Source organism: Phyllobates terribilis, unplaced genomic scaffold (assembly GCF_046119375.1).
Source record: "Phyllobates terribilis strain yellow unplaced genomic scaffold, ASM4611937v1 Scaffold_2__4_contigs__length_985480577, whole genome shotgun sequence".
Classification (NCBI taxonomy): domain Eukaryota; kingdom Metazoa; phylum Chordata; class Amphibia; order Anura; family Dendrobatidae; genus Phyllobates; species Phyllobates terribilis.
Genome location: NW_027362762.1, coordinates 352375997 through 352388421, shown reverse-complemented (window position 1 = coordinate 352388421; position 12425 = coordinate 352375997).

Genomic DNA, 12425 nt, shown 5'->3' with positions numbered 1-12425 from the left:
CTCGGTCTTCCACCTGCACCCAAAGCCTGTCTGGTCATGCCACAAGCTTTCTAACTGCGCAGAAGGGATCCTGCACACCTCCTTACTATGCTGGCAGTAGGGCTCAACGTCATCAGGCGGTTTTTACATTGAAATGTCTGGGAAATGTGAGTCACACAGCTGAGGAGTTGTGGTCAGCTCTGGAGAACCAATTTCATGAATGGTTGTCTCCACTGGACCTGAAACCAGGGAAGGCCGTGTGCGACAATGCTGCAAACCTGGGTGCGGCCCTTCGCCGGGGCAATGTCACACACGTGCCTTGTATGGCTCACGTGTTGAACCTGGTTGTCCAGCAATTTTTAGCCCACTATCCCAGACTAGATGGCCTTCTGCAGAGGGCACAGTCGCTGTGTGCTCACTTCCGCCGTTCGCATCCCGCAGCTCAGCGACTTACATCTCTACAGAAGTCGTTGGGCCTGCCACTTCACCGGCTAAAATGCGATGTGCCTACCCGATGGAATTCAACTCTGCACATGTTGCAGCGACTGTGGCAGCACCGACAAGCCCTGGTGCAATACGTTCTGATGTATAGCCTGGGCCAACGAGATCCAGAGGTGGGGCAAATCACGCTGGAGGAGTGGTCTCAGATCAGGGACCTATGCACCCTTCTGCACAGTTTTGAAATGGTGACGAAGATGTTTAGTGCTGATGATGCCATTATCAGCATGACTATTCCGGTGATTTACATGCTGGAGCACATGTTAAACAGAATTCGGAGTCAGGTGGTGGCACAAGAGGAGGTGGAGGAAGTAGAGGAGGAGGAGTTGTATGCGGAAGGGCTAACATCTGCAAGGTCCAGACGGTCGGCAGCACCAAGGCGGCAGGCATGTGAGGGTGGGGGAGATGGTTTTACCAGGGCGCATGGTAACAGCCAAACTAGTGAGGAAGGTGCAGGAGCCCAGGAAGAAGTGGAGGAAGAACTGATGGAAGACTCATCAGATGAGGGAGACCTTGATCACATTTCTGTTGTGCGAGGTTGGGGGGAGAGGACAGAGGAAGGAAGCATGATTGTTACTTCGCCACCAACACAACAGGGACTTGGTGCTCCTGGATGCGCAACACACATGAGTGCCTTCTTGCTGCACTACCTGCAACATGACCCTCGAATTGTGAGAATTAGAAATAATCCTGACTACTGGGTTGCCACACTGTTAGATCCCCGGTACAAAAGTAAATTTGCCGAAATTATTCCTGCCATAGAAAGGGATGCACGCATGCAGGAGTATCAGCAGAGACTGTTGCAGAATCTTACATGTGCTTTTCCACAAAATACCAGTGGTGCACGTAGTGAATCTCACAGTTCCAACTTGCCAACCGTGGGACCGTCAAGTGTTCAGCACTCAAACTGTAACAGAACCACAGTATCTGCTGGTAACATCAATTTTGCGGAATCATTTCACCACTTTTATAGCCCATCCTTTGCAAGGCCACAGGAGACAAGAAGTCTGACACATAGTCAACGCCTAGAGACGATGGTACAGGAGTATCTCCAAGTAAACATTGAAGCCATGACTGTGTCACTGGACCCTTGCTCTTTTTGGGCTTCCAATCTGGATAAATGGCCGGAGCTAGCCACTTACGCCTTGGAGATCTTGTCATGCCCCGCAGCCAGCGTTCTGTCTGAACGTGTGTTCAGCGCTGCTGGTGGTGTGCTGACAGATAAGCGCACGCGGCTCTCCACTGATAATGTAGACAGACTCACGTTCATAAAGATGAACAAATCATGGATCCGAAACGACTTTTCTACCCCTGTGTCATCCTGGGGAGAGTAAAAGCTTGATGATTGGTTAAAATCACCCTACCAACCGTTTTAAGCTTTCAAATTACTAATCATGTTTATCTGTATCTTGGCTGGAAAATAATTTGGGCTTTGTAGCAGTGTGCAGCACTGATTCTATTAGGCCATCTATAATAGGCTCCACCAGATTTAAAATTACTAATCATGTTTATCTGTATCTTGACTGGAAAATAATTTGGGCTTTGTAGCAGTGTGCAGCACTGATCCTATTAGGCCATCTATACTAAAGCTTCACCAGATTTAAAATTAATAATAATTTTTAGCTGCATCTAGCCCGGAAAATAATTTTGGGGCTCCGAGATGCGCAAGACACATAAGTGCCTTCTTGCTGCACTACCTGCAACATGACCCTCATATTGTCAGAATTCGAAGTAATCATGACTACTGGGTTGCCACACTCTTAGATCCCCCAAACTTTTCGATCAACCTTTTCATTTTAATAAAGACCAAAAAAATGGTCATTTTTGAAATTATAAGCATTAGCAGGTTGTTAGAAACTGAAATCAAACAGTTTTCAACTCAAAACTTTATTCTAGGTGATGTTACATTTTCACATAGGACCCCTTGTTCGAAAGGAGCTTCTGAACTCTCTCGTCCATTGAATTTGTCAGGTTTTGGATGGTTTCTGCTTCAATTGTTTTGCATGAGGACAGAATACCCTCCCAGAGCTGTTGCTTAGATGTGAACTGCCTCCCGCCATCATAGACACTCCTTTTAATGATGCTCCAAAGGTTCTGAATGGGGTAGAGGTCAGGGGAGCATGGGGGTCACACCATAAGTTTGTCCCCTTTTACGCCCATATCAGACAGAGATGCAGATGTTTTATGTGCAGCATGAGATGGTGCATTATCATGCAAAAAAATGATCTTGCTGTGAAATACATGGTTCTTCTTCTTGAACCATGGCAGGAAGTTCTGTTTGAGAAAATCCACATACATTATGGAGTTCATCTTTAGCGCCTTCAGGGATCCTAAAGGGGCCGACAATCTCTCTCCCCATGATTCCAGCCCAAAACATTACTCCACCTCCTCCTTGTTGGCGCTGTAGCCGTGTTTGCGTGGGGTGTCCATCAACCAGCCATCCTCCACTCCATCCATCTGGACCATCGAGCGCTGCACGGCACTCATCCGTGAACAAAACAGTTTTGAAATCAGTCTTCATGTAATGTTTGGCCCACTGGAGCCGTTTCTGCTTGTGTGAAGTGGATAGAGGAGTAGTGTTGAGCCACCCCCGTAGTGTTCGAGTTCGGTTCGGTTCGTCGAACACCCGTGTGTTCGCAGAACTGTTCGTCGAACTGTTCGTCGAACACCTTCGAACACCGTTAAAACCAATGGCAGGCAAACAAAAACACATAGAAACACATAGAAAACACCTTCAAAGGTGTCCAAAAACTGACAAACTGCTCAGAAGACATAACTAACACATGGAAAAGTGACAAGTACATATAGTCATGCGAAAATAAAAGAGGTGGAGGAGTAAAAGGAGGGGGAGACACAGATATAGGCATGTCATGCCCTTCTAAAATCCAAAAAGTGAGAAGCCGACACGGCCAGTCCGCTCCTGCCCGTGCCACCTCCGTGTCGCCGGGTTTGTGCCAGAGCCACGGTGAACCCTGACGGCCAGCCCCCCTCTCCCAATACTGGTGCCTGTCCGCTGGTGGGTCGAGCGAGCCCCCCTGTGGTGGAGGCAGCTCTAAGCTTTTTAATTTAAATTGTCTCTCTAATTTGAATGAATACACTTTAAATCCATTTACAAGGATCTATTGGAGGGCAAGTCTCATGCCAGCAGCCGCGGTAATTCCAGCTCCAGTAGCGTCCACTAAAGCTGCTGCAGTTAAAAAGCTTTTATAAGGATCGAGCTCGGCTGTCCACCGCAAGGCATCCTACTGCCAGTCCCAGCCCCTATGCCTTGGGGTGCCTCCTGATGCTCTTCACTAAGTATCCCATGGTCCCGAAGCATTTCCTTTGAAAAAATTAAGTGTCTAAACTACAGGTGGTGCAGCTTGCTTAACAGCCGGGATAATCCGCTTACTAGCAGACACTGCTACTAGGCACAAAGTATTTCCTGGGCTAGATGCAGTTAAAAATTTGTAATTAGATACTCTCGTTGGATGCTGAGAAAGCATTCCATAGAGTCTCCTGGCACGCCATATATGATTCTCTTAAAAAGCTTGGGGTAGGGGTCTAGGGGACCCTTTTATAGCCAAAATCACGGCCCTGTATCGCAATACGTCACCTAGGCTGAAGATAAATGGAACTGTAGCACCCTGAGGGCTCGGTTGCTAAAGACGTATTGCACCTCACCCAGAGGTGTGATATCTCACTCTCAGGTAAGGATGGAGTGTGGATCAGGACCCGACACCTGCATGCATTACACCACATTGCCGTGGGGCAGGGCGACCAATATGCCCCTGAGATGGGCACGACAGTCCCTGTCCCTGGCTGGAGTGGGGGGAGGGAACACTGAGGAAGGGGAACCCTGTAGTGCAGGAGCAGGGAGGAAGCAGTTCCTGGGTGCATTGAGAAAGGAGTATAAAAGGTGGGCACCATCTTAGTTCAGTGCAGAGAAGTCTGAGCAGAAGTGGCAGGGAGCAGGGGCTCTGCATGAGCTCTGCTCCGGAGGCGGGCCTAGTAACAGAGGCCCAGGCCTGGAAGAGGGAGAAGGAAGGAAGAGGAGCGGAGAAGGCTCCAGGAACGAGGAATGAAGGGATCCCAGGGGTGCGGACGGGCGAGTCGCCACCGCACGCCCGAATCCACCTGCGTGGAGGGGTCAGGCCAAAGGGGGAGACCGGTCGCCGAACTAGTGGAGGCAGGAAACGACCTTCAGCTAGAAACCGGAGGCTCTGACATTTTATGTGGCGCAGCCCCTCGCTACACCCCCTAGGAAGGCACCACATAGGGTCAGGGAAACTGGCTCCAAGTTTACCAAGAGGAGGCCCGAGGCAGCCGGACAGAAGTGTTGGTAAGAAAGGCCAGACAAAGGACACACAAAGGGGGTCCTGTGAAGTGCTCCAAAGTTATCTGGGAGTTGTCTGAGCCCCTCACCTGGTGAGCACAGTACGACGTGGGCAGCCGTTACCTGCAGACGTGGTCTGGATAATAAGAACTGTGAGTAAAGGCCCTGAACTGCATCACTGACTCCGTGTCGTTACTGCTGCTGCCCTGCACCATCACCCCCATCCTCCGCATACACTGCCCTGAGGCTATACTCCTCCCGTGGGGAGTTATGCTACGCTCTGCTGCACCCACAACACCAGCCTCAGTGGCCTGCCCTGTAGCGGCGGTTCACTCTGACCGCAATCCACGGGTGGCGTAGTCGGACATTTAAACATGAAAACCACATAAATAGTTCCGCCACTGGTTTGACCACCCTGAGCCACGGAACTGGGTCGCCGCCACGAAGACTACAACCACCAGCATCCACCAAAAAGGGTCCGACTCCGGGTGTCCCAAGGCCCAGGGGGTGCGTCAGAACATTTTCATCACCTTTCACAATCACCAATGGGACAAGGCAGTGATGTCCTCTGTCCCCTCTCTTATACATCCTAGTGACGGAGCACCTGCTCTCATCAATTCGCCATAACCCCAATATTAGGTGGATTGAGGTGGGAGGCACCGAGTACAAGTGCTCTCTATTTGCTGATGATGTCCTAGTATATATCACTCAATCACATATATCCATCCCTGCTGTTATGGCTGAAATAGATCACTTTGTTACATGGTAAAATTTTAAAATCAATGCAGCGAAGTCTGAGGCCCTCGATGTCTCCCTCCCCAAATCCATATAGGATTCCATCCAGTCCAACTTTCCCTTTGCCTGGCCCTCACAGGGTATCAAATACTTAGGAATTCCTATTCATAGAGACCTCTCCCATCTATGTTATCTTAATTTTGGGCCCTTTATTGAACAACTCCATACAGACCACGGTTGGCAAGTTAGAACTGTAAGATTCACTACGTGAACCACTGGTGTTTTGTGGAAAAGCACATGTACACTGCGTTCCAAATTATTATACAAAAAGTGTTTAGGAGTGATAAGGGAAGAATTTGTTTGTTTGTCAGTTAAACTCATTGATGGTGATGTGTGTCAGGGCTCTTTATATCACTGTAAGCAATTGCAGACACCTGTGCTAATTAGTTTGGCAGGTGTGTCCAATGAAAGGCAAGACTACTTAAGAAGGCTCTCTCACATTATTAAGCAGCCTACATTTTCTGCCAAAATGGGAAAGAAAAAGGATGTGTCGGCTGCTGAGAAGCAACAAATTGTGGAGTGTTTAGGTCAAGGCATGACTACAATCAACATTGTGCGATGATCAGGATGAAGTGTCTTGGCAATCAAGAAGTATGTAGCTGATTCACAGTACACACGTGTGCGTGCTGATAAGGGCAAATTGAGGACTCTTTCCTACAGGCAATTACGTCAGGTTGAAAGAGCAGCGGCAAAAAAGCCTTGTCATAGCAGCAGACAAGTTTTTGAAGCTGCTTGTGCCTCCAACGTCCCCCGAACAACAAGATGCAGGGTCCTTCAGAGGTTTGCAGCTGTGCATGCGCCATCCTGTCGACCTCCTCTATCCACTTCACACAAGCAGAAACGGCTCCAGTGGGCCAAACATTACATGAAGACTGATTTCAAAACTGTTTTGTTCACGGATGAGTGCCGTGCAGCGCTCGATGGTCCAGATGGATGGAGTGGAGGATGGCTGGTTGATGGACACCCCACGCAAACACGGCTACAGCGCCAACAAGGAGGAGGTGGAGTAATGTTTTGGGCTGGAATCATGGGGAGAGAGATTGTCGGCCCCTTTAGGATCCCTGAAGGCGCTAAAGATGAACTCCATAATGTATGTGGATTTTCTCAAACAGCACTTCCTGCCATGGTTCAAGAAGAAGAACCGTGTATTTCACAGCAAGATCATTTTTCTGCATGATAATGCACCATCTCATGCTGCACATAAAACATCTGCATCTCTGGCTGATATGGGCATAAAAGGGGACAAACCTATGGTGTGACCCCCATGCTCCCCTGACCTCTACCCCATTCAGAACCTTTGGAGCATCATTAAAAGGAGTGTCTATGATGGCGGGAGGCAGTTCACATCTAAGCAACAGCTCTGGGAGGGTATTCTGTCCTCATGCAAAACAATTGAAGCAGAAACCATCCAAAACCTGACAAATTCAATGGACGAGAGAGTTCAGAAGCTCCTTTCGAACAAGGGGTCCTATGTGAAAATGTAACATCACCTAGAATAAAGTTTTGAGTTGAAAACTGTTTGATTTCAGTTTCTAACAACCTGCTAATGCTTATAATTTCAAAAATGACCATTTTTTTGGTCTTTATTAAAATGAAAAGGTTGATCGAAAAGTTTGGGGGATCTAAGAGTGTGGCAACCCAGTAGTCATGATTACTTCGAATTCTGACAATATGAGGGTCATGCTGCAGGTAGTGCAGCAAGAAGGCACTTATGTGCCTTGCGCATCTCGGAGCCCCAAAATTATTTTCCGGGCTAGATGCAGCTAAAAATTATTTTTAATTTTAAATCTGGTGAAGCTTTAGTATAGATGGCCTAATAGGATCAGTGCTGCACACTGCTACAAAGCCCAAATTATTTTCCAGTCAAGATACAGATAAACATGATTAGTAATTTGAAAGCTTAAAACGGTTGGTAGGGTGATTTTAACCAATCATCAAGCTTTTACTCTCCCCAGGATGACACAGGGGTAGAAAAGTCGTTTCGGATCCATGATTTGTTCATCTTTATGAACGTGAGTCTGTCTACATTATCAGTGGAGAGCCGCGTGCGCTTATCTGTCAGCACACCACCAGCAGCGCTGAACACACGTTCAGACAGAACGCTGGCTGCGGGGCATGACAAGATCTCCAAGGCGTAAGTGGCTAGCTCCGGCCATTTATCCAGATTGGAAGCCCAAAAAGAGCAAGGGTCCAGTGACACAGTCGTGGCTTCAATGTTTACTTGGAGATACTCCTGTACCATCGTCTCTAGGCGTTGACTATGTGTCAGACTTCTTGTCTCCTGTGGCCTTGCAAAGGATGGGCTAAAAAAGTGGTGAAATGATTCCGCAAAATTGATGTTACCAGCAGATACTGTGGTTCTGTCACGGTTTGAGTGCTGAACACTTGACGGTCCCACGGTTGGCAAGTTGGAACTGTGAGATTCACTACGTGCACCACTGGTATTTTGTGGAAAAGCACATGTAAGATTCTGCAACAGTCTCTGCTGATACTCCTGCATGCGTGCATCCCTTTCTATGGCAGGAATAATTTCTGCAAATTTACTTTTGTACCGGGGATCTAACAGTGTGGCAACCCAGTAGTCAGGATTATTTCTAATTCTCACAATTCGAGGGTCATGTTGCAGGTAGTGCAGCAAGAAGGCACTCATGTGTGTTGCGCATCCAGGAGCACCAAGTCCCTGTTGTGTTGGTGGCGAGGTAACAATCATGCTTCCTTCCTCTGTCCTCTCCCCCCAACCTCGCACAACAGAAATGTGATCAAGGTCTCCCTCATCTGATGAGTCTTCCATCAGTTCGTCCTCCACTTCTTCCTGGGCTCCTGCACCTTCCTCACTAGTTTGGCTGCTACCATGCACCCTGGTAAAACCATCTCCCCCACCCTCACATGCCTGCCGCCTTGGTGCTGCCGACCGTCTGGACCTTGCAGATGTTAGCCCTTCCGCATACAACTCCTCCTCCTCTACTTCCTCCACCTCCTCTTGTGCCACCACCTGACTCCGAATTCAGCATGTAAATCACCGGAATAGTCATGCTGATAATGGCATCGTCAGCACTAAACATCTTCGTCGCCATTTCAAAACTGTGCAGAAGGATGCATAGGTCCCTGATCTGAGACCACTCCTCCAGCGTGATTTGCCCCACCTCTGAATCTCGTTGGCCCAGGCTATACATCAGAACGTATTGCACCAGGGCTTGTCGGTGCTGCCACAGTCGCTGCAACATGTGCAGAGTTGAATTCCACCGGGTAGGCACATTGCATTTTAGCCGGTGAAGTGGCAGGCCCAACGACTTCTGTAGAGATGTAAGTCGCTGAGCTGCGGGATGCGAACGGCGGAAGTGAGCACACAGCGACCGTGCCCTCTGCAGAAGGCCATCTAGTCTGGGATAGTGGGCTAAAAATTGCTGGACAACCAGGTTCAACACGTGAGCCATACAAGGCACGTGTGTGACATTGCCCCGGCGAAGGGCCGCACCCAGGTTTGCAGCATTGTCGCACACGGCCTTCCCTGGTTTCAGGTCCAGTGGAGACAACCATTCATGAAATTGGTTCTCCAGAGCTGACCACAACTCCTCAGCTGTGTGACTCACATTTCCCAGACATTTCAATGTAAAAACCGCCTGATGACGTTGAGCCCTACTGCCAGCATAGTAAGGAGGTGTGCAGGATCCCTTCTGCGCAGTTAGAAAGCTTGTGGCATGACCAGACAGGCTTTGGGTGCAGGTGGAAGACCGAGAGGAGGTTGAGGAGGCAGAAGCAGTGGTGGAACTTTGACATAAAGAGGATTGACGCACAACTCGTGGGGACGGCAAGACTTGGACAGCAGCCCCTTGTCCTGCTGTCACCATAGTTACCCAGTGCCCAGTCAGCGACATGTAACGCCCCTGTCCATGCCTACTCGTCCAAGTGTCTGTGGTGAAATGCACCCTGTCACACACAGAGTTTCTCAAAGAAGAGGTGATGTTGTGTGCGACATGCTGGTGGAGCGCAGGCACACCTTTCTTTGAGAAGTAGTGCCGACTGGGCATCTGGTACTGGGGCACTGCGACGGACATAAGGTCTCGAAAATCCTCTGTGTCCACCAGGCGGAAAGGCAGCATTTCTGTAGCCAAGAGCTTGCAGATGGTGAAATTCAACCTCTTAGCTTTCTCATGGCTAGGAGGAAATGGTCTTTTACTTGTCCACATCTGAGGGACCGAGGGCTGGCTATTGTGCTTAGACGGGGTTGATAAGGGTGTCCCCGGCAAACTGCCGGTCTGTGAGGAAGATGCAGGCGGACATGTTAGGTTGCCTTGATCCAAAGGTGGTGCTATCGATGTCGGACAGCGCTCAAGACCAGCTGGTGTTACCACCTCCAAAGAAAATGATGACCTGCCAATCACGCTGGCTGTTGCGGGTAAAGAGGTGGCAGGTCTGCGCCCCAAAACAGGTGTGACTGCTGTCCCCCCAGTCACAGAGGATGAAGAGGCCGCGGATGCACAAGATATGGCAGACGGTGGTTGGCCCGGCCGGCTAGACCGCATTGTAGCACACTGAGCTTCCCACTGCAACTTATGCTTCATGTCCATGTGCCGGTTCATGCATGAAGTACTCAAACTATGTATTTTTTGGCCTCTACTTAGCTTTTGCTGACAAATGTTACAGATAACAGGAGTTGGGTCATCTTTATCGATCTGAAAAAATGCCCAGGCTATGCAAGGCTTAGCACCCATGCGACCTGAAGAGCCACCACGACTTGTGGTGAGAGGCAGAGTTGTGTTTGAGGATGCAGTTGTTGACGTGCTTCCAGTACTACGTCTCTGTCCAGGAAGGCGCAACCTGATCTCGTCGTCACTAGCATCTTCCTCCATCTCCTCTGCTGACCTCATCTCTTGGCTTACTGTGGATTGACAGTAAGTGGGATCTCCGACCTCATCATCATCACCCTGTGCGTTATCACACCCGTCGTCCTCAGAGCCAACCTGTTCCTGCCCTGACAAAAAACTAAAGATGTCGCTCCAATCAGGTATTTGAGTCTTATCATCGTCTTCCTCATTGTCTCCACCAACAGGAGTTACAGTTTGGGAATGAGGGTCTACATTATGGTCAGAACCTTCTGCGTCTGGTCCTGGATCCGACTCATAAAGATTCTGGGCATCAGTGCAGATCATTTCCTCGTCTGGATTCACAGAAGCGCTGGAGTCGACCTCTGATTCCCAGGCTATAGTATGAGTAAACAGCTCTGCAGACTCAACCATCTGTTCTACCTCATACTCAGACGGGCAGCTGGAGATTTGGGAGCTGTGAGGAAGCAAGTGCGATTTGGGTGACACCTTTGAGGACTGGAGTATTTGTGATGTTGAAGTTGATGTGGAGGAGAGCCCACTTAAAGGAGCACTTGATATCCGTTGAAGCACCTGCTGTTTTTGTGCCTCATCTGGAATTCGTAGCGATTGGCGTGGCCGTAAGAAAGGGATCTTATCACATTGTCCGCTAAAAGAAGTAGACATTTTAGTTTGGCTGGAAGATGGTCTTTCTTCTGCACCTACCCCACGGACACAACCTTTTTTCCCCTTCCCAACACGCCTATTCCCCTTTCCACCAGCAGCAGGCCTTTTTCCACTCATTTTGGTGGTTAACTAATTCACAACTCTGGAGTTGTTTGCACAAAAAAACAATGGATGGTAACCGAGCAGAGCTGAGTGGCCAAACTGTGGTATTAGGCCAAAACTATTGGCTGGGTTAGATGCAGAAAAAAATTATTTTTAATTTGCAACCTGATGGAGGTCAGTATAGATGGACTAATAGACCAAGTCCCACACACCGCTAGAAGCCCAAATATTTTTTCAGAGCTAGATGCAGAAATTTTTTTTATTCAATTTGCAACCTGATGGAGGTCAGTATAGATGGACTAATAGACCAAGTCCCACACACTGCTAGAAGCCCAAATATTTTTTCAGAGCTAGATGCAGAAAAAAATTATTTTTAATTTGCAACCTGATGGAGGTCAGTATAGATGGACTAATAGACCAAGTCCCACACACTGCTAGAAGCCCAAATATTTTTTCAGAGCTAGATGCAGAAAAAAATTATTTTTAATTTGCAACCTGATGGAGGTCAGTATAGATGGACTAATAGAACAAGTCCCACACGCTGCTAGAAGCCCAAATATTTTTTCAGAGCTAAATGAAGAAAAAAATTATTTTTAATTTGCAACCTGATGGAGGTCAGTATAGATGGACTAATAGACCAAGTCCCACACACCGCTAGAAGCCCAAATATTTTTTCAGAGCTAGATGCAGAAAATTTTTTTATTCAATTTGCAACCTGATGGAGGTCAGTATAGATGGACTAATAGACCAAGTCCCACACACTGCTAGAAGCCCAAATATTTTTTCAGAGCTAGATGCAGAAAAAAATTATTTTTAATTTGCAACCTGATGGAGGTCAGTATAGATGGACTAATAGACCAAGTCCCACACACCGCTAGAAGCCCAAATATTTTTTCAGAGCTAGATGGAGAAAAAAATTATATTCAATTTGCAACCTGCTGGAGGTCAGTATAGAAGGACTAATAGAACAAGTCCCACACACTGCTAGAAGCCCAAATATTTTTTCAGAGCTAAATGAAGAAAAAAATTATTTTTAATTTGCAACCTGATGGAGGTCAGTATAGATGGACTAATAGACCAAGTCCCACACACCGCTAGAAGCCCAAATATTTTTTCAGAGCTAGATGCAGAAAATTTTTTTATTCAATTTGCAACCTGATGGAGGTCAGTATAGATGGACTAATAGAACAAGTCCCACACGCTGCTAGAAGCCCAAATATTTTTTCAGAGATAAATGAAGAAAAAAA